General features: G+C 42.6%; 1 long non-coding RNA gene across 1 annotated transcript in view; it reads right to left on the bottom strand.

Annotated features, from left to right (window-relative positions):
- The window catches only part of LOC136358731 (uncharacterized), a 152,982-nt gene extending 130,962 nt beyond the window's left edge, over nt 1-22,020 (bottom strand). Inside the window, exon 1 of the long non-coding RNA XR_010743159.1 lies at nt 21,651-22,020. This is a non-coding gene — a long non-coding RNA (uncharacterized lncRNA). The remainder of the gene's footprint in view (nt 1-21,650) is intronic.
- Between the last annotated feature and the right edge of the window lie 819 nt (nt 22,021-22,839).

The raw sequence follows: 22,839 nt of genomic DNA, 5'->3' as shown, positions 1-22,839 counted from the left end.
CCACATTTCAAGACATTTCTTCTTATGTGCAAACAATCCTTTTGAAAACAAAAAAGAATGACTCAACCTAATGGCTTAAAAGATTAAAATATGTATTCTGACAAAAGCATAGATCAGATTTGTCACTATTTTGTATGAACGATTTTTTTTTTGTGAATCAGATCTGTGATTGGCATTGTGACATTTGGGTTTGCTAGCAACAAAAAAAGATCTCAATAAAAATGCAAGGAGTGAATGGAAGTTTTTATGTGGAAAAATCAATACATTGAAAAAAGTTAAATTATATGAGGCCTGATGAGAACATTTTGTTTGATTTGTGGCAAAAGTTTTATTTGTCCTTAGCATGACTTTGGATTTTATTGGTTTGGAGACATCTGAAAGAAATTTCAGGTAAATATAAAATAGAACTCTTTCATATTAGAAAAAAAACCTTAAAAGTTTGACTTTCTCAAAGAGGTGCTTGACTTTGTCAAAGAACATCCTTTCATCCTAAGGCATTTGGAGGAGTCATGTCCTTGTGACCAACCCTCAGGACCAACCTTCATGGGGGTGGCCGGGTAAATACTGATCTTTCTTCCCAAAGAAATCCACATATCTTTTGTTTCCAAAGCACTTCATTTGCTGCTCTGCAGACATCACCCCGTTGTCTTTGATCAGGCACCGAAGCAGGAGATGGAGAACAGCCTGGATCTGGAGGGAGGAGTTTACACTTGTACCTGCAAGCAGGAATTGAACTTGTAGTATCTGCTGGATGTCTGCAGTTCAGTGAAGGGCCCTTAGTGCAATACTTCCACCCACATTCATTTTCCTCTTCTCTACTACTTACCTTTTATTACTTATCTTATTTATTACCTTCATCAGGCAAAGTGTCCCACAGGAAATCTTTCAGAAAATACAATTTCTGTTATGGGAGAATTTATAGCCCACTAACATTTTTAAAATTGTCAACTAAGAGAACCACACAGGCATTGGTTAATATATATTTTTAATGTCCTTAATGAATCTGTATACAGCAATTACAAGCAAGGGAGTTAATTTAAAACATGTGGTTTACATGCACAATATATCTTGGAATTAATAAAGCACAAGCAGACAGGTGAAATCAATGTGAAGAAATATATGCAATGTGCCTCATGTTAAACACCATTTCGGCAGAAGTCTGTGTCAAATGCACCTTATAACAATCTTCCTGTGCTGTTCTATCTCTTAGCAATTCTTTGTTCCAAAATCCTACAGCAATACTGAAAATGAGAACTCTCTGCTAACATGAAATCGATGTGTTGCTTAATGGCTCATATGAACATCTCCATCAGGAAGTAGTGGGCCTTCCCATAATTGTTATATGTAGATATTTTCTACACTAAGTATTATATGTGTCCCCATTAGCCCAGAAATATTCCCTGCTTCCAAAAGTAGGGCTGCAGATGTGAGACACAACACTCTGCATAAAACCTACCAGCCCAAATCCAGCTGAATAACAAAGATCAAAAGTTGTTTTCATTCAGACAAGCTTTGAGTTGCTGTTTTACTGAGGAGGAAAGACTTGTGTAACTTTTATTTATTTCAGGCTGAGTCCTTTGATCTGACATCTCCCTCAAACCTGCTCCAATGCCTGCTGTAATATGAAAGTTGAGAGTACTTTTTTTTCTAGAAGTAAAGTGTTTTCTGTGCCTTTTGAAGCTGCCCATCCGAGTTCTGATGTCAACACCGAATTGCAGAGAGGAGAATTATATTAGACTTTTCTTGAGGCACAGAGTGAATTGACATAAATATGAGTTATCTGTTAATATTGTTGTTTTTGTTGCCTGGCCTGATGACTGTGGCTCCTATCTCCAGTACTGCCCAATATATTCAATCAAAAAAAAGCTATGTCTTACTCTTTTGGGTAAGTTGTTGCCAATAATTTCTTTGAGTCAGTTGATTCATTTTTGTTATTGTTTTCTTTGTGCTGATATTTCTGAAGCTTTTCCTTGACCCTGGAAAAATTATTTGAAATTAATGTATTTAATTTTTTTTTAGTGAAAATCATACTGTGACTTCAGTTTCAAAATGAACTGATAAAAGTTAAGAGTGTCTCTATTTGTTAGAATTGCTCTTCATGACTATTTGCAAAAAGAGTAAAAATTTCTTAAATATCTTTAACAAAGTGAACTAATAACTTTATTTCAAAATCCATCAGAATAACAATACTTGCATTCTTTCTTTCTTTCCTGCTGTAGAATGAGATGAAGAGTTTCTAATTTTATTACAGGACAGCCACTGCTTTGGGTGTATATAACTGTTTTTAAAAGATTGCATAATTTGCAATTGCCACAGCTTAAATAAAAGATCACAAAATGAAAATTCTTCTTCAAAGATATTTTCTTAATTTTTCCAAGCCCAACACTTACTCTATTTTCAGTTCAGTGTAGAAACTGAGTTTATTTTCAATCAAATTTTCTGTATTAGATGAATGGCTGTACATCCTAACATTTATCTTATTTCTTCCTTCTGGCTTATTGTGAGTTTTCTTTTGTGCTACTATTAACTGAGAGCTGCGTGCTGAGACCACAACCCTGCGTTTCTAGATGCTTAAAGTAAAGCAACCATCACCCAGAAAATCTTCTAATCTAAATTATGTGGGCAAACAAAGCATGAAAAGAAATCAGTCAGATCCTTATTTTATTGCTCAGGCACTGAGGTGCATTTGGGATCAGTGGCAAAGTTCATATTGGAGTGTAAAGAAGATGAATTCTTCCCTCTCGCAGCTGCAGGGCTCCCAGGGCTTGCACTGAAGGACAGATTTGCCCTGGGTAAGCAGGAACAAGCTGTGACCTCTTAGGTTCTGTACCAAGGTGATTTCTCTGCTTCCCTCTCCTAATAAGAAAGTCTGAAACATGCCAGTGAGAAAAAACCCAGAATTCTCTGTGGTAAGCATTGGCATAATCACATAGATTATATATTTCCTTTGCATTAGAGTATATTATGACAAATTTACTACAATTTTCATTTATTACATTCACAAGCCACAAGGTTTCTGTTACATTTCAGTGTTATGTAATGATCTCTGAAGTACTCAGAAATCATCACTGTTTTTCTCTACAGCCTAGGTGTTTTGATCATTCCAAGGAAACATTCCCATGGACTGACACTCCTCTCTGTCAAAATATATTTGCAAAGGAAAGGGGGTGACTGCTGCAAGCAACTGTACTCTATAAAGAGCTGCTGGGAAGTAAAGAACTAGAATTTTGTGTTTCTGGAGGGTTTATTTTCTGAGCACTGATGGGACATGGCTCTCTCAGGTAGAAACGATTGGCATTCACACTGCCCATGTCTGAGATGAGGTCAGATGCAGCTGCCAGCACTAAAACCATGTCAGGTTCCTTCAGTGGGAGGAAAGGGCACTACCTGCTTGATTCGGCCAGATGAGGTCCTGAGGAGCAATGCTCCTGTGACTGAGAAAGTTGTGAACCCTCTGGGAGCAGGGATGGCAGCAGCTTTTACATTCCCCCCATCCATGAGCTCAGGCAGCACACTGCAGCCTGTGCTTGCAGTGCACAAGTCCCTAGCACAGCTTTGGATGAACTTTCTCAGGAAGGATAATTTGCTCTTGTTCTCAGCAGGCTGAAATAAACTGATTCAAGCTCTGCATGGCTAAACCTTGTTTCGTGTTTTGAGTATTCCTAATTTATTTTGCAGCCTTTCCCGTGGACTTGCCTCAAGTTGCATGATTTGATTTGCTTGTGCTATCCAGCAGGCATGTGAACTGCTGTGGCATTACAAACGGGGTAGATGGATATTTCTGCATGGAGCTAACAGCTTTGGAAGTACCTGAATTTCCTGCTTTTTAACTCCTTGTGGTGCACACGTGAAATTTTCTGAGCAGGAGGGAAGGGAGGCAAATGACCACCTTGCACACATGCTGCATTTCCCCTTGCTATGGGAACTTGCATAGTACTGCTAAGACAAAGGGGCAGTGCTATGGAAATGGAGGGGTTTACTCCTGACCTCCAAATTAGTGATGGAGCTCCCATTTCCTTGAGGCCTCAATATTCTCATGATCCTGCAAGAAAATAATAACCTGTTTATGAGCTGGGAGTTAAGTTGCAGGCCCAGCAGTTCTGCTCACTGTGTAGACAATAAATTTGGAGGCAGTGCTGGAGAGCATCCTCTGCAGCTTTCTGGACTAAGAGCAGCCCTTTTGCAAAAGGCTTTCTCAGGCGTGTTCAAACAGGCACACTGGTCCACAAGATGCTTCTGAGACATCCACACCTGATGAAAAGGGTGGAAGGTGGGAGTGGGACTGGATGTGGAACCTCTTTTGCTCATTCTTGCTCTGCAAACCTGGTCCTGGCAGTGGGGAAGACATTTCTGTTGTCTCAAATGGTAATTGAGTGTCTACTAGAAAGTCCAGAGGAGAAACAGGAGGATCATTAAAGGGCTGGAGCAGCTCTCCTTTGAGGAAAGGCTGAGAGAGCTGGGGTGGTTTAGCCAGGAGAAGGCTCCAGGAAGACCTTCTAGTAGACTTCCAGTGAAGGGAGCTTATGAAAAGAGCAGGAGAGGGACTGTTAACAAGGGCGTGGAGTGAAGGGAGAAGAGGGAATGGCTTTAAATTGAGAGATGGGAGGTTTTGATTAGAGATTAGGATGAAATTCTTCACTGTGAGGGTGGTGAGGCAGAGGCTGCCCAGAGAAGCTGTGGATGAAAGTGTCCAAGGCCAGGTTAGAAGGGACTTGAAGCAATCTGGGATAGTGGAAGGTGTCCTTGCCCCTAGCAGAGGGGTTGGAAGGAGATGATCATTAAGGTCCCTTCCAGACCAATCCATTTTATGATTCCAAGCAAATTATGCAAATGAGTTCAATAATTGCATCTAGAAAGCAGCATAATGTCGTGCTTCTCTTAGTAAGTGCTACACTTCTTATTAATTTATCCCTCTGGGATTTTAGTCTTAGGAATAGTATTCTAACCCTTACTAAGATTGATGGGCTTTTATCTGAGGATCCTGATTCACCTTTCTAGCTGGTTTTGAACCCCTGTTTCCTATATAACGCATGTGAGGACTGGTGCTGTTGAGGTTATTGTTCCAGTATAACTTGCTCCTGACATTTGGAATGAATTAGAAAAGCAGCTGAACCAGCTTTGAAAAAAAGGCAGTAGTTCATTTTTGTTACAGGTTTTGCTGACCCAGTGATATCATGGATGTATCACAGACTTCCAGAGAAGCACTGCAGAAGGTTAGTCCATAAATTAGGCATAAAAAATGCAAAGAGGATTTTTTCCTGCCTGGTTCAGGGATGCAGAGCAGCTGACTGCCTCTTACCTTGTCAGCAAGCTCCTTGTAGATGCTTTTATTGGCTGGGATTTTCAGTCCCATGAAACCTTCAGCCACTCAGCCCCTGGGCAGACTGTGCAAAATTCCTCATACATGCCTCCAAAGTATGGGAGAAACATGAACAAATAAGGCAATGTGGAAAGAAAGAGGCTTCCTGGAGCTTTTTCCTTGATTGACAAGTGTGATCACACAGGCTGGATGTGTCATCTCCAGCAGACAAATGGGAGACCCTGCTGCTCTCCAGATCTGCTTTCAGCTCAGGCTCAGAGGGTCTCAGGTGGGTTCAAAGCCAGCTTTAAAGCTGAGTGGCTTTAAAGCTGTGAGTGACCCAGGAGCTCTCCCCCACGAATGGGATAAAAGTTGGAAAGGGAGCTGGGTTTGCTATGGAAAATCACAGAATCATAGAATACACTGAGCTGGAAAGGACTCATCAAGATCATTCAGTCCCTCCCCCAGGACACCCAGAGAACCCCACCATGTGACTGAGGACATTGTCCAAACACTCCCTGGACTCAAACAGGCTCTGTGCTGTGACAGCATCCCTGGGGAGCCTCTTCCAGTGCACAAACACCCTCTGGGGCAAAAATGTTTTCCTCATATCCAACCTAAACCTGCCCTGACCCAGCTCCAGCCATTGGCTTCAGTCCTGTCACTGGTCACCAGAGAGAAGAGATCAGTGCTTGCCTCCTGAGGATGGTGAAGACCACAGTGAGGTCTCCTCTCAGTCTTCTCTGGGCTGAACAAATTCACACACAGCCATTTCTTGAATAGTCCCAGGGATGGTGATTGCACCACCTCCGTGGGCAGCATGTTCCACTCTTTCTGTGAAGAAATTCTTCCTGATGTTCCACCTGAACCTCCCCTGGCACAGCTTGAGGCCATGTACTCTTGTCCTGTAACTTGTCACCTGGGAAAAGTGCCCAATCCCCACGGGGCTGCACCCTCCTTTCAGGGGGTAGATAGTGATAAGGCTGCCCTTGAGCCTCTTTTCCTCCAGGTTAAACAAACCCCAGCTCCCTCAGCTGCTCCTCCTCAGACTTGTGCTCCAGACCCTTCCCCAGCTCCGTGCCCTTCTCTGGACACACTCCAGCCCCTCAATGTCCTTCCTGACCTGAGGGGCCCAGAACTGGACACAGCCCTCGAGGTGACCTCAGCAGTGCCCAGCACCGGGGACAGTCACTGCCCTGGCCCTGCTGCCACACCATGGCTGCTACAGGCCGGGTGTCACTGGCCACCTTGGCCACCTGGACACACCTGGCTCATGTTCAGCGCTGTCACCAGCAGCCCCAGGTCCTTCTCCACTTTCCAGCCATTCTCTCCCTCTCCTGTGGCACTGCAGGGGTTGTTGTGACCCAAGGGCAGGACCCAGCCCTTTGCCTTATTGAACCTCACCATTAACCTCAGCTCACCCATCCAGCCTGTCCAGAGCTGAAATGCATTCTCTTAACTGAGACCAGAGAGGGTCAGAGGGGATCCTTCTGGCACTGAAAACTTGGATTTAAAAATATATTCTGGTATATTTAGGTGTCAACTGGAGGTCTTGAAAGCCTTAGAGCACATTCTTCACAAGTTTTGCAGGTGGAATTTTTTTGCATAATTATGGATATCTCTGTCTGACCAAATGCCTGTCAATGGCAACAGGAGAGAAATTGGTGCTTTTAGAGAAAGTTTTGTCTGATTGCAAAGTAGAGGAGGTGAGAAACAGCTCATATGTTTCATTTGGTAGTGATGCCCACGTCTCTTTACTGACTTTAAAGAGAGCTTTCAAGACTAGATGATGTTTAGAGAACTCTAATATAGGTTTCTAAAGTTACGGATCCCACATTAAGCAGTGAAATAACTTCAGAAATCAGGCACTTGGTGAGCTGAGGCTGCCCTTGGACTTTCCCTGAAGCAGGTGACAAGTTAATCAAGAAGAGAATGGGCAGATAAGCCTGGCTGGGTGAATGAATAAAGGAATGTGACTACCAGAGGACAGAGTTTGCTTCTACAGTTCCTATCCAGAGATGCTCTCAATGTACTTTCTGGACTGTAGTAAGTGAATCCTGACAAGTCCCACCTGCAGCTGGTGTTTGCCAGGACTCCCAGCTCAGCTGGGGCATGGAGAGGTGCAGCAGCTGCATTTCCATACCAGCCACGACAGGATTATCCCCAAACCCTCCTAAGAGCACCCTGGGTGACTCCTGAAGAGGCCACACAGAATGGTATGTTAAAGACAGGGAAGAACTTCAGACAGAGGGAATTAAAATCAGAGCACCTCAGCTCCCTCTGCTGTAGTTTTCTGTATGAAAAGTGGGAATAGTTTAACTGTTGATAGCCTTTAACATTTTGTGCATGCAGACCATAAATTCTTAAGAATGGGTTTTATCTCTTGTCTGTACAATAAGGGCTCAATCCCAGCAGGAGCCTGTGGTTTTCCAAGCAACTCAAATAGTGTGGTGTGTGATTTACTCACTCATAAGGAAGCAACCCATTTGACTCCATTCTAGAATATAATAAGACCATGTACCCAATACTCTGCCCACCACAATAATGACAATAGCAATTCCCAAATGTGCAGTATGAAGTGGTTAGATTTATGAGAGTGCCTGGTGCTTTTTTGGACTCAGTTCTCACAGATGTCCTGACAATAATTCAACTCCAATCTTCCCCCAACCCTGCCAAACCTTAACAAACTTCACTGTGTTCAGACTGCAAAAAATTTCTTAGATATATAGCTCTGAAATAAGTATTCCAGACAGTGTGCTTTTTATTAACTTAAAAAAAAATAAAGGAGAGAGTTTCAGTACTGCTAGCTCTCAGCCAAGGAACACGTATCTTTTAAAATGGTAGAATATGTAATATTAATGTAGAAGACCTGGGGCCTCTGCTTTGGGAGTTCATGGTATACAGAAGGTTCAAAACAAGTTACTAAAAATCAAGAAGTTAAACATAATAATCTTAAAGGGGGAAATGCATGTAGAAAAGACGACTTTAGAATGAAGCAATAAGTTCTTCAGATAGGACTAAAACTGCCTTAATGAAGTAGCAAAAGGAGCACTTCACAAGGAACCAATTCAGCCTTGGTCACCCAGAGGTGAGTGAGAGGAGTCTCAGTGTCCAGGACGATGCTCAGTTCCCGCTGGAATCTGGCTGCAGCTCACCCTTGGTGCTCTCACCATCTCGGGCTTTATCTGCAGGTCACTGTGGGGACTCTTTCCCCTGGGAGATGCTTCTCACCTCCTCTTCCTGGGAGGCTGAGGAGTGATGGGGACCAGCCCTGCTCTGGCTTCAAAGCCTGGCCTAAAGCCTTGCCTGGGCTGTCAGCATGTACCAGGGAGCACAGGATTTACTGCCAGAGCTGCACTTTCTGCTGCATGGTGCCTGGCTTGGTGGGCATCTGGGAGACTTCACAAGCTGGGATTTACACCTCTGTGCCTGCTGGGAGGCACAAATGGGCCATAAACTGATTGCATTTGAATATTCAAAGTCTGCCCTGACCTGGACTACATGGGCTACTTTCACTGTGTTGGGAAGGAAATACTGCAGCTGTACTGGAGCGAGGTGGCCCTGGCTCCATCCCTCGGATAATGGGCTACAGCCAGGCTGAGGGGCAGAAATGCTCAGTCCTGAGGGGGTTGATGCAATTCTGGGTACAAATTCAGTGCATGACTCTAAATGCATGCAGAAATAATAAAGTAATTGATTTTGTATGCAGAGCAAAGCAGGGCTGGGTGTATTTTCCAAGGGTGAATGTTTGTGCCATTGGCTTTCAGTTCCACTTCTCTCACAGCCCTGGTTTCTGGTACCAAAACAGCCATAAATCATCTTCTTTTAGCAAAGGAGATGCCACTGGACTTCCTCAGCTCACAGCTTCTCATTAGAGGCTCTGAGATTTTAGCTGGGATTTAAGCAAAAGATGCCAGAGCTTAGCACAGCAACAACAAAGCTCGAAACTTTGGGATCTGGAAGGCACCCCTAGGAGAGAGTTGGACTCATGAAGGGTTTAGGGGCTGAAATACTTTTGCAAAATGTGTTGAGAATTGAGTGTATCAGTTGGAGGTGTTTTTTCTTGTGTAAGCAGCTACCACGTTATCTCAACCATAAATCTTGCCCTCTCAATTTCGTAAACTCTCAGCATGCAGCAGGACTTGCTTAATTTTCTCATTCGATTACCTGTCTCTATTTAATAGGAACCATGGAATTCTACAAACTAATTCAAATACATTATAAAACTAATTAGCTGGAACTACTGTGCTTGGAAGAAAATGTAGGTTGCCATATGCATATGGCATCAAATATGCACTTGGGTTTCTATTATGGTGATGGCTTTGTATCAGCAGCAGTCACAGATTGGCAGACAAATGAGAAAAGATTTCAAATGCAGCTTTAATTGATGAAATAGTTAATCTGGAAATTAGGATCCTGCCTCTCTGCAATTGTCAGTCACACACGGTGAGTTTCCAGCTTTTGAAGTGCATTTTGCAGATTTTCTGCTGTGCATAATTTAATGAGGTTTTTTACGTGCCTGCCTCCCAGCCTTGTCCTCCCCACAAGGACTGACAAATTCTGAATCAAAGTGAGAGAGAAAAAAACTCTGCTTCTAAAATGGGCTGAATTACCATCTGGATCAGAAAGGGTTGCTCCTTAGTTGTCTCCCAGGATACAAATGAGCCAGCTCACAGTCTGCTTATACCAGTTTTGTCATCCTGGTTCAACCTACTGAAGAAAAAATGGGACATGTTCTTCAGCTGCTACGAATCCATAGAATTCCAGTGACTTTAGTAAAGATTCAGATTTACATTAATTTCCCCACAAATAATTTAAGGCCAGAAAAGTTTATTATGTTCATCTAGCATGACAACACAGGCCATAGAATTTCATCAAGGAATTTCTGTGCTAAATCCCATAGGTTGTGAGTGAAATAGAGCATAGCTTTTAAGTAAGATATGCAAGACTGGAAGATTATCAAGAATAAGTGACTATAAACCCAAGATTTGTGAGTTGCTGTGGGTTGCGGTGGTTGCTGTGAGCGGAAATCCCAGCATTGAACCCAACTTAAGAACTCTAACAAGGAGAAAGTCCATCACATATCCCTGTTAACCACTCTTGATTCCCCCAACTACAAAAATTCACTTGTGTTTGCATTTTGAAATTCCCCAGGGCTGAGACACATCTATTGGATTTGATTAGCCCTTCATCAATGATATGAAAGCTCTCTACATATCAGATATATTTTCCTTCCACAGAGTATTTTGGTTCCTGACAAAGGTATTCCCTTTCTTTTCCCCATTTTATTAGGATTCAGTGAGCTCCTAAAGTCTCTCCTGTGGTGGCTTGAACCAGCAGGAAGTCAAATTTCTAGGGAAGATGAACTTGAGGAGCTGTTTAGAAACTCTACAAGACTGTGGGCAGCTCCCCACTTCCTGGTGCTGGGAGTGGTTTTGCCCTGGGATAACAATTGGTGGTGGAGATGGAGATATGGAGCAATTTATCTTTTTTCTAGGGTTTCAGGAAAGAGTTAGCAACCCAGAAGGATGTTGGCCTGTCTGCTGTGCACGCAGGCAGCATGGCTTGGTGGAGACCTTGCTGTTTCAGGCTCTGGTGAGAGCCTAAACTTCTGCTAAAGTTACCACCATCAGCTCAAGGGGTGGTGGATGCTTGGGGAGATTCAATGTGTCAGGTACTCCTGTAGAAGCCTTGTAGAAAAGAGGGATAATGTGTATGTCCCAAACATGGACAGGGGGATTGCTGTGGAGCCACCGAAGGATCTTGGGTGACAACACACTGTGAGAAAGAACAGGATGTGGCAGGAGCAGGGACCACACAGAGACAAGGCAACATTATTTTCTGGGACAACTTTACTTGTTCTGGCTCCTGGAGACAAGCACAATACAACACAGGGTAAGAACAGGAATGAGCTTGGGAAATGTGCATGGACTCTATGGGAGAGCAAGACCAACAAAGACCCCCAAAGCTGCCTGTTCCATTTCCAGAAAAGTCTAGAAGAACGGATGGCACATGGCAACAAATTTGCACAGAAAGCTGCCAGCAGACCCTCGGCTTCCAGAAGCTGTCACTGACTCGGTCATTGGAGCTCCATATTGATTTCAGTGGAAATATGTCAACCTCCACTGAGGGTCATGGCTGTGATCCTCCACATCCTCTGTCTCCCAAGTATTATACTTCACTTCTGCTTTGTGTAGCTGTCAGAACCAGGCTGAGGGGGGAAGAGAGTGGAGAACGAAGCTATTCATTTGTTCAAATGTCTTAATTAAATTTTTTTTTTGAGTGGTCAAATTGCAAAAGAAGTGGTATCTCACCAAATAAATAGAGTCTAACCCCTGTGCCAACAGGCAGGGCTGAGAGGCAGACCAGCCACTGGTGTAACCAACGTGTAGAGGGAGAGAAAGCCTGATCAGGGAGGGATTGATTGAACTGGCTGCTTTGCTCCAGCTTTGCCCCAAGCTTCCCTTGCTTCCATCTGCTCCATCGTCCTCAGCAGCAGCTGATGCAGAGCCAGACCAGACACATTCACAAGTCCTAATTGTCACAGATGAAGTGTCTGCCATTCTGGAATGCTCTCTGGGCTCTCCAGGACACGGAGGGGACAGCTGTGGATGGAGTCTCCTGACATGGCACTGCACAGTGAGATCCTCTGCCCTATCTGGTTTGGGAGATGGGATCAGCAATGCTTCAGCAGATGAGGAAACATGTCCCTGGTTAGGAGGTGATGAGATGTGGATTCTACCTCATTTGCAGCAGGAAATTGAACAGGGGCAGATACTCGCTTAAGCAAGTAATTTGTCTGGTTGTAGCTGCTCCACTTCAAGATATTTGTTTAGTGGTTGATAGTTGTACCTTGTCAGTGGCTGAGCACTGGGCATATACAAGCTGGTTCAAATCCACCCTCTGAAATCTCCCAGTTAGGATTTGTATTGAGATTGTCTAATTCCCAGATGAATATCCTGGCCTTAAGACTCAAGGGTCTTGCTGTCTGCATATTCTGGTTTCTGTTTGTTTTTATTTTTTTTCCTTTATTTTTTTTTCTTTTCCCTTGGAGGGACTAGGTGAAGAAAGTAATATAGGATTTTATTTTTTGTGAAGGAAATGTATTCCCATACTTCCAGTCAGCCTTTTATCTCAAGTCAAACATTCTTGTACACATTAAAGATAAAAAAAAAAAAATAATTACCTAATAGTAGCTAATGTAGCTAATGTGACTGCCTTGGTGATGAACTTGTCATATCCCTGCCCTTTATTTTCCCTCAAGGGCTATAAAATATATGTTTGACCATTTCTTGGAGATGTTGAAAGGTACCTGAGAGCTTACAGGCTGCTGTACTCTTGTGCAGGAGCCAACTGGATGGTGAGTACTTAGTCACTTTTGCACATATCTAGCTGTTTTCACAGACTCTCACAGACTGTTATGAAATGTCAGCTGTATTGATGATTTCATGAATGAAAGATAACTCTCTGTTTTGGCTCCATATATCCACACAGTTTCTGCTGAGTTTGAGGAGTTTCAAAAGAAATACACTTTCTGTTATGTACAGTCTTTCAAAATGGTGTAATTATCTCAAACACAGCATGTGCTAAAAGCCCTGTAGAGAACTCTGAAATCCCCTTCATTGATTTTAGGCCTTGAACCAGAACTACATTTTAGTGAAATGGTTGTTCGCACATTTGTGCCTTCTCAAGCATCAGAAGGCACTGGCTTTCACTGGACATATCATGTGAAAAACCTTCCATCCACTCCCACAGCACTTGTACCCCAGTGGCTCCAGTATGAGTCGCATCCTACATTGTTTGTGCTAGGGCTGCAGGGATGGGATGTGATTGAAGGTGTAGGAATGGTTCAAAGCTGTGCCAGGGGAAGTTTGTGCTGGACATTAGGAAGCATTTCTTCACCAAGAGGGTAGTCAGACACTGCAACAGTATTCTTGGAAGAGGCAGTCAATGCCTCAAGCATTTTAAGAGGCAGTGTTTAAGATGAATTTGGACAATGCCCTTCCAACCTCTGGGTGAGTGAAGTACACAGAGGTCCCCCTGCTCAAACCATTTCTACTGGATGTAATAGATTTGGATCCTCTCCCGTGGCAAGTGTAGACTGCAGGTCACTGGGGACAGCAAACATCTGCTTGGGATGCTGAGAAGTGGCTGAGGTGAGTTTGTGGGTTGCAATTGTTTAGGTTATTAAATAATTATTAAAATTAGGCATGGAAGAAATTGTGCGCCATGGTCACAGAATCATGGAATTGTTGGGTTGGCAAGGACTTCTGAGATCATCCAGACAAATCCCCTGCCAAGGCAGGGTCACCTGGGGCAGCTGACACAGGAATATGCCTGGGGGGGTTGGAATGTCTCCAGAGATGGAGACTCCAGGCCCACCCTGGGCCATTGTTCCAGTGCTCTGCCACTCTCCATGTAATGAAGTTCTTCCTCAGGTTGAGGTGGAACTTCTTGTGTTTCAGGTTATGGCCACTGCTCCTTCTCCTCTTGCTGGACATAACTGAAAAGAGTCTGGAACCATTCTCTTGACACCCACCTCTGAAATATTTATATATTTCCTAGTTTTCTGCACCCTCAGCTTAGGGGCAGCCTTTGGGAAGGGAGGATGTGACCACTCAGAGTTGCAAGACCCTTGTCCCAACCATTTGTGGCCTCAACTGTCCCAAGTCTGCCTTTTCCTAACAGACTTTTCTCCTGCTAATGCAGCATTTAGGATCTTTCTCAGCATTAGCACACGTATAATGTGGGGGAAGGAAGTTATTGTTCACATTTGTTTACTCCTGCTCCCTCTGGGTTTGACAGTGTGCCAGGAAGCAGGTGCATCGTTTGACAAATGCCTTCCTGTGGTGTCTGCCTCCCCTCTACATCCTCAGCTTGTAATTGTCAGTGGATTGATGTACAGCATCTAAAATATAGGAAATTCAGCTTATTGACAATTTTATTTCTCAGTTGCTGGAAGAAAAGGAAAAAATAAAGGTACCGAACAACATTACTGGACCAGATGGGGAATTTACCAGGTGCATCTGTAACTCCGTAACTATGGAACATTCCTCCTGTGCAGTTACTTCACCCTGTGCTAATTGCATCATGCACTAATGAAATCCTTAAGCACAGGACCTGTAAGAGAAAGCATATTGCTGAATAAAAGCTGTTGTACACTCTTCTACTCACAGAAAAAGAGAAGTCTGCACTTCAGTGTCTTCTTCAATTTCCTGACCAAAGGGGTTAAAAGGGAAGATTGTGTGGCTGATGAATGTGGCAGGCAGGGGGAAGGGAAGGAAAAGTAAATATAGTGCTATTTTAAAGCAATATTAGGAAAATGGGTGATTTGGGATAGAAATTCTGATTTCTGTTCTCAGTCTCTCTCTTTTGTTTTTTTGTTTTCTTTCTAAATTTTCTCAATCGGGCCAAAATATTTTGCCTTCCTTGGCTTCCATTATGCCATTGTCTGCATCTCACCCAATGCTTCTCTTCTGTGTCACATAAGTTCTTTTCTTGCATGTTTTGTGCCTACTTTATCTTCAGCAGATGAGAAGAACCACCTGTTTACCTTTTCACCCAGCTAAGTTCACTGCCTGAGCTGTGTCTCATTCCACCCATATCCAAATTGTTTTCCTTTGTGCCCCTCACATGGAGACTCCTATTTCAGATAATTTTGCTTTTCTGTGGCTACAACTGCACTGCTTAGAAAATCAGGTATTATATCTAGCCAAGGAATGAGCTAGGGCCATGTACTACTGATTTCTCATGTTACATAACTCTAGTACTTGCCCAGGACAGCTTTATCCTATCTCAAGATGCCACTGACCAGACAAAGCCTAGGCAAGACTGAGGGGAAATCACACATCAGGGAATAAAACATGTGTTGGGCTTTATAATCAACATCAAACTAGGTTTGAGTCCTGCCTTTTTATGCCATCCTCCAAAGCTGTCCCTGGAGGCTTTGTCTCCTTGAGCGTCCCACACAAATCCTCAAGCCAGTGCCACAACTCACAGCACCTGTCCTGGTTTTCCTGCCACCAGAACAACAGCCCCATGGGGAGGAATGGTCCTCACAGATTTTGAGCTGGAATAAGCACAGCAAACGACAATAAATGTATCTTCAAGCCACCTCAGGGAGCACAGAAATATGAAGTGTGCTGGGGGGCAAGGTCAGCTGTTTTGTCTCCTGCTTTTTTTTAGCAGCAGAACTCCATCTGTGAGTTCTTCTTGTGACAAGGGCCATTGTTTGTTTTGGGATTGTAGTGATGCTACGTTGTCTCTCTTTCTTCTTCTTTTGTGTCTTTTTACTTTAATTTTTTAAGGGAACACAACGTGATACAGAGCAGAGGTTTGAAGCAAGATACTTTGCCCTTTTCACCCACCTCTGTGCTCTTTCATCATGAAAAAAAAAAAAAAAAGGCAAACTGAAACAACCTGAAGTTTTGTTCCTGGGCACAAGGAGACTTCCAGAGCCAGTCAGGGGTACTGGGAACAGGCAGCTGATACCTGGTGTGATCCTTGCCCAGGGTGGAAACATCAGGAGAAACCACACAGAGGTGCCTGATATAGAAGGGAGGAAAAAACTAAGCAGTTCTCAGAAAATAGAATCACATTTTTCTGCTATTAATAAGTGAAGACCCACTCTCTGGCCTGGAGGCCAACTGGCAAGGTCTGGCAATAAACCATGTAGCTCCTTGACATCAAGGAAAGCAAATTTAATGTGGAGCTAAACTCATGCTTCTCCTTTGCTGATAAATTCAGCTTGTTTCCTGCTGTTCAGCTGGAACAAATGCTTCCATTCCCAGTGCCCAGATATCAAGCTCAGGGAATAGCTGAAACCCTGGAAGGGCATTTTTGCTTGCAATACCTAAAGAAATATCGTGGGATTTTTTTTTTTTTTTTTTTTTTTTTGGTCACTTAAACTATTTTAAGACTGGTTTTTCCCGGGAAATAACTTTCATTTGGTAATTTCTCATGGTGATATGAGTTTTATTTAAAAATGCAGACATGAGTGAAGAATTGGTTTTAGTGACATCAACAAAAGAATCAGAAAAACAATTACATAATGCTTTTATTTCAGCTGGTTACACTTGCTTTAATGGATTAATATTTATGGTGGACTAACTCCCACAGGAGCTGATTGTGTTGGACTTGGAGTTTGAAAATACATCTGCAATAATTTAATTTGTTTGCTTCCAGGAGCAAAGATATCTGTTTTTCTTGTGGCAGAGAAAAGAGGAAATAATGAGAAAGGGAGGCTAATGAGAAAACTAAATACTATCATATTTATACATTGAGGTGAAAATACGGAGGAATCATCTCCCTGTGGATTTGCTCTACTCTTAAGCCATTAGAATTGTCTCAGATCTCTGCATCTGGTCTCTGCACACAGTGAAAAAAGGAAGCTGAGCTAAAGGCTGGGTCTTCTTCTTCTTAGACCAAGGCTAAATGAGGCTTTTGAATTAGTAAAATAATCACCATTTCCATTTAATTTTCTGAAGAAAGAACTATTATAAAAAAGCACTCTGTCGTCGTTCTGGCAGTTTTTCCATTACAAACCAAACTGATATTCAGAACTGTGGAGTTCCTACACTGGAAGCTATTTTAGTATCTTGGTCTCAATTTTTCTCACACACAAGAAATCCCCATCAAATCATGAATTTGTTTATGAGGGCGACCCTCTGTCACTAAAACAAACAGTGCATTTTACAAAAAAGTGCAATATTTTTCTGAACAAGCGTGTTGCAGTTCAGCCAGTGAACGCAGCACTTTTTAAACGGCTGCTGCAGAGAAAATCTGGAAAGTCCCAGTGGAGGAATTTTACAATGAATAATCCTGAACTAAGCTACTGAGCCCCCTCTGCTGAGGTCTTAGAAAATAAGACCATGCTCAGCCTTGTGAAACACCGTGGGTTTCCAGCTAAATTACATGAAATTTATAGCCCAGGTGAAAAAAAATTTCTTTGTGTGTCATGTCTGTTTCTCTACTTGTTTCTGGTGTCATGGATCAGGTGTGACTGTGCCAAAGTTGTCAGAGTTATATTGCATGAACTAAGTTTGGGAAGAGATTTGGAATCTACTTTGGGTTTGACATTACCTCTGTGACAGTGCAGATGCTTGTCTAGAAGGCTGTGGATGGACTTTGGTTGTGCTTCGTTGCTCCCTAGAGCAGCAGCAAGCTGACAGAGATGAGATGGAAACAGTGAACCAGGACATCAATCCCACCCATATAGAATTCACAGATGAGGAGAAATCTGCCTTCATGAAGCCCAAGAATCTCATTTTTACAGTATTAGATAAGCTGGGAAGATGTTCTTCCAAGACACTGCAGCACAGTGTGATGATTATTAGCTCAATTCAGTGCCACAATTACTACAGGCCATTTAGCACAAATGTTTCCCCTGTTGCCATCCATTATTCCAGTAGCTTCAAAAATGTCAGTGTGTGCAGCTGAGAGCACTGCACGTCGTGAAAGAAATATGATTATAAGTGACCAACAGCTCAGCCACACATTCATAATGCAAAACCTCTGACAACACCTTTCTCTTTGAATGTTAAGGAAAAGGCTACCACTGAAATCAGACTTTGGACCAAAATTTGATTTTTATCATCGTTGTTAGTTGCTTATCACAAGAACAATTGTTCTGTCCTTTTGGATTTTGTTCATCTTACCTCTTTTCTTCATCTAAAATTTCACTGTCCAAATCTAAGCCACTCACCTTGGATTATTTGCAGACTGAGAACATAGAAATATGTATTTCCAGAGGATAATTTTTTCTCGTCCTAAAATAGATATCTGGAATGGCATAGAGAACCATTTGTTTACAAGTATATGGGTGAATTTGATCGTCTTACCCTAAATATAACAACAACAACAACAATAATAATAATCTTATTACTTTGTATACTAATCAATTAAATTTTCTCTTTTCTCTTAAAGCCTTCCTAGCAGAGTGACCCTGTGGAGGCTGGGAAAAGCAGTCAGAAGAGGAGGCACTGCTCCCTCCTGGCATTGCACAACACGCTTCACTCAAATTCTTTGGATCCACAGCGTGTGGAGTGTTACTCCATCCAGCTGCAGAGGGATTTGGGCACCTACTGCTAATTTGGGAGATCTGCCTTTCAGTGTCGTCAGTCAGCTGGAGTATTTCTGGCAGTAGACTAAGGAGAAACACACCTGAACTTTCAACCTCCCTTTGGGATTTTAACAACAGTAGCTGTATTTGTTTAACAAATGAGTGTTTAAACTAAACATACTAATTGAGACCTGGAAATAATCTTTACTGAGTATTTTAAACTGTCTACCTTGGAAAGGAGTCCAGGCTCACTGTGCAGAATGGCTTGCAAAAATGGGCACTGAATTTCTCCTCTAATAAAGGGCAGCAGAAATGATTATTCTCTCTAAATGCAAAATGGAGATAAGGTTATGAACCTACAAGATGCTTAAATCTCTCTAAGAAGGCTCTTAGAGATGAGATCCTGTGTGATGGTCAAGTAATGACACTCAAAGCCAGAAGCAAGGTCATTGAAGAGCCCCCTCAGCACTGCAGCCTTCACCCTGTCACCACCTCAGAGAGCACACAGGCTGGTGCTCAGACCTCCATCCCTGTGCCTGGTCACACTGTGCTGCTCTAGAGATGCTCCCACCTCTCCTGTGCAGTCCCCTCAGGCAGAAGGGAAGAGGGGAACAAACACTGATTCCCCCACAGTGTCAGCTGGTTCAGTGACCAACAGGGGGAAAAAAAATCATTAAAGTGCATTCCATGAGAGAAAACAAAATGATGATTTGCTGGGTGGGTCAATGGTGACAGGCTTTGCAAATCCTGACTTTAAATAAATTACTCAGAAACCCCATGTAGCTCCCAAGAAACTGCTGAGGAGGCTCTTGAAGAAATCCCATTTCAATTTGCTTATTTAAGTTAGTAGAAAAAAGACCTCCTTGTTATCTAATTTGTTGATGAGTTCAGACACTTTCTGGAATGATTTCTTGCATAATTTACCTTATTGATACATTATTTATAAGTCCTCATTCAATTTCGGGCTCAGGGTTTGGATGTGAGTCTTACATAATGAGTAGCTGGTGTCACCTCGTGTCAGAAGAATCAAAAGTGGTTTTGACAACCCTGGGATTGTCACTAAAACAGCAATATAATCGGAGTTAATTTTTCACTGCTGAATCATTGCAAAATGCTCCTCTGCCATTTCCTCACAGGAATCTAATGAATTATGATGTCCTTTAAATGTTGAAGTAAACAATTTTTTAAGGAGCGGCAGTTCCTGGCTAAAATGCTCCACAAACCGAGATCCAGTATTTATGACTGGAAGAAGTGGTTTCTTGATGTATTTTTTTAAGATGACACATTCCCTTCAAGTTTAATCTGGATACATGGATATGGGAAGACCCAAGGTGTTTGCACCATGGGCTTCAAAACATGGATATTCTGCAGACTCCTCAGTAATACACATTGAATTTAAGGAATTCAGTGAGCCTTTGGGTTCTGCACTGTCCCTGGGAGCTCAGGATTTCCTTTCACTCTCTGGAAAAGTGGTTAAAAAGATATATACATACTGAGAAGAGTTTATGTATATTGACAGAGTGTCCTCTCGCTGTGGATGGGAAACACCCTCTAGTGACAGGCACATAATACATTTTGATAGAGAAAGGGGATCAATTGGTTGCTTGAGACAATAAATCATTTTCTCTTGTTCAAAAGTCTGGAGCTAAATAGCAAAATAACTGTTAAGCCTGTCCTGTTGTGAGCTGAAATATTCTGTTTCTGCCTTGTTTTGTTTAGCAAAGCAGGAAAAGAATTATTACTTGAGGTATATTCCATGCAAGTTTGTTTTCTAATCTGTCAAGCTTTGAATCAGACTGGCCTTATTAATGTCAGAGCCATTCACAGTGTTCCCTGTGAATTGAGCTGGGTATTTTGGATAGCATCAAATCCCTGCCTGTCATAAGATCCACTGTAGGAGCCTTTGCTGCTAACTTCAGGCAAAGTGAGTTTGGAGTTTTCAGCTGTATTTCAATGACTGTTTAGAAATAAAGATATGGGTTTGAAATGGGTTTTCGATTTCCCTTCAAAAGGAAATCATTGCTTTATATTCAAAAATTGCTAGATTTGTACCCTTAGTTGCCAATACTCATGGTGTGCTGCTCTTCATGGAATGCACGTGAATAATCATGTTAAAGTTCCCTCTGATGCCCAAGTACCAAGCATCTTGTGCTTTACTGCTGTTTGGAAACAGATGCTTCATTCTTTTTCCCTGATGAATTCCAAGAGATTAGTGGGCACTGTGGGCACATTGCCAAATGACCCTGCACCCTTCAGCACCTCACACAGTTTTTGAAGGAAAGAGCAAGTGCAGATTCCTTTCAATTCTAAGACTTGTGCTTTTAAAACTGGTTTTTTTCCCCCATTTTTAAATTATTCATTTTTTTAGAAGCTGGGATGGGATTCAGTGAGCATTCACTATGAAGATTAATAAACCCCTCAAACTCTACATAAATAGACATAATCAGCCAGTTTCAAGCAGGTTGACAGTAATCCAGTGGCCAAACATTAATTGTAACCCCTTTGCTGAAATCCCTGTTGGAGTCTGAGGGACATTCCTGCCCTGTCCATAATTGCCCTTCCACACCACAGTCCAGTGGGAATTTGTTAAGTATTGGTGTCTTGGTTAAGTATTTGGGGTATTTAAGGGTGCAAATACAATGGCTCCTCCTGCCCTCCATTTGCACTTGCAGTTTGTTTATGCACTGAAGGCTGCTCCCAGCTCCAAGCTGTGCCTGGCGAACCTGGAGGTGAGCAAACACTTTCTGCTACAGATCAGGATGCAGCAATGCAAACAAACTGTCCTGTCAGCAACATTCCCTCAGGTGAAGACAGCCCATGAAGGGGAAGAAAAAGTGAAGGGTGTTGTTTGGGCCAGGTACTGTGTTGTGAGTGCCATCTGCCACTGCCAGTGAAGTGCATCTTTCCAAGTACACCCTCTCACAGGACACCAGCCTTGACACCAGGGGTGGATCTAAGCCAAAGCAGAGAACTCTTCAGAGGGCAGGAGCTTGTGCACACACTGTACTTGAGGAAGGGTGGATGAGATGCAACTTTGGCCACCAGCAGCTGTCCTGCTTCTGGCTATTCCTGGTCACAGTGTGAGCTCTGTGCCCACCTACACCAGGCTCAGAGCCCAGACTGAGCAAAACAGGACATGGATACATGCTGAGTTATCCAGCCACCTCACTGCAGAAAACATTGGCATGGAGTGGTTTTTGACTCCATTTTGTGAGACTGGGATAAGGGGACCATCCACCATCACTGGAGTTGGGTAGAAAAATCTGCTTCCTTTTTTTTTTTATTCCTTACCCTTTTCATTCTAGAACAATGCTTGCTGCAATGGGGTTTGAAGAATACAGTTTAAGAGAGTTTATTCATATTGATGGAGAAATTTTCTATACTAACAACAGCAGATAAAAGTGTGGAAGTTGTACTGTATGGGGGAAACTGCTCTGCTAAGAGAAAGATACTCACCTGAGCCAAGGGCTGCAGATGAATCACAAGATGAAAATCCAGAGAGGGAATTCCCCTGGTAAGATCAGTCCAGCAGCTGAGTGCAGGTCAGAACCAGGTCCTCAGGGTGCTAATGGAGGCTGCCCTGACTTCCAGAGCTGGCACCTCTGGTGACACTCTGCATCCACCCTGTTACAGCCTGTCATCCTGGGCTGTGTTAGCCTTCCACTGGTGTTGGCATCCCAAGCAGGACCACTCCCAAATCCTTCTTGTCCCTTGAATTAGATGTACACTGGACTTCTGTTTATCTATCAGAGGGCCTTGACTACATTATTCAGAGGGTCTTGACTATGGCTCAGTGTGCTGCAGATTTCACAAGGATGACAGTGCCAGATTACATTTGGTTAGGGCTTACAAATACCCGAATGGCAGAAAAAGAGTGAAAATAAGAACTTTGGAATTTGAATTTATGGGCACCCATTAGCTGAGTAACTACAACTACTTCTGGTCTCAGATCACCTTTATCATTTAGTGTTCTGAAGATTTTGTGCACAGATTTTAGAGACTTTTTCTTTTCTCATGTGCTGTTTGTGCACAGGTTTATCTTTCCCACTGGTTGTACAGGAGAAAGTGACACAAAAAATAGCCCCTTGACCTGGAATGAAAGCTTCATTCAGACTTGCTGGATGGCAATAGACTTTTCTTTGAGTTCCTGAATTTTAGCAATGGTCTAATTGCAGCAGGCATGTCTTCAGCTTGCTAAATGTCCAAAAAAATTAAAAAGAAAACAAAATTTAAAAAAGAAAAAAAAAAAAAGAAGAAGAAGGTGCTGCTTAAGTTACTTTGATTGCCTAGGAAAGGAAAATAAAACACTGATGCATTTCTAGGTGTTTTATTTGTTGAAGCTGCTAGAATAAAACCAATTGTGCTGTGTTATCTCCCCGTGATTGTCAGTTAAATAGATGAATTTTGATTTGCAATGGAAGCTGAGGGAAAAGTTCTAACCTCAATTTTTGGAGGATGTACATTCAAACCTTATGCCTTG

The sequence above is a fragment of the Sylvia atricapilla genome, chromosome 3 (genome assembly GCF_009819655.1).
Source record: "Sylvia atricapilla isolate bSylAtr1 chromosome 3, bSylAtr1.pri, whole genome shotgun sequence".
Taxonomy (NCBI): Eukaryota; Metazoa; Chordata; class Aves; order Passeriformes; family Sylviidae; genus Sylvia; species Sylvia atricapilla.
Note: the sequence above shows the minus strand (reverse complement) of the source record. Positions and strands in the feature narration are given on the sequence as shown.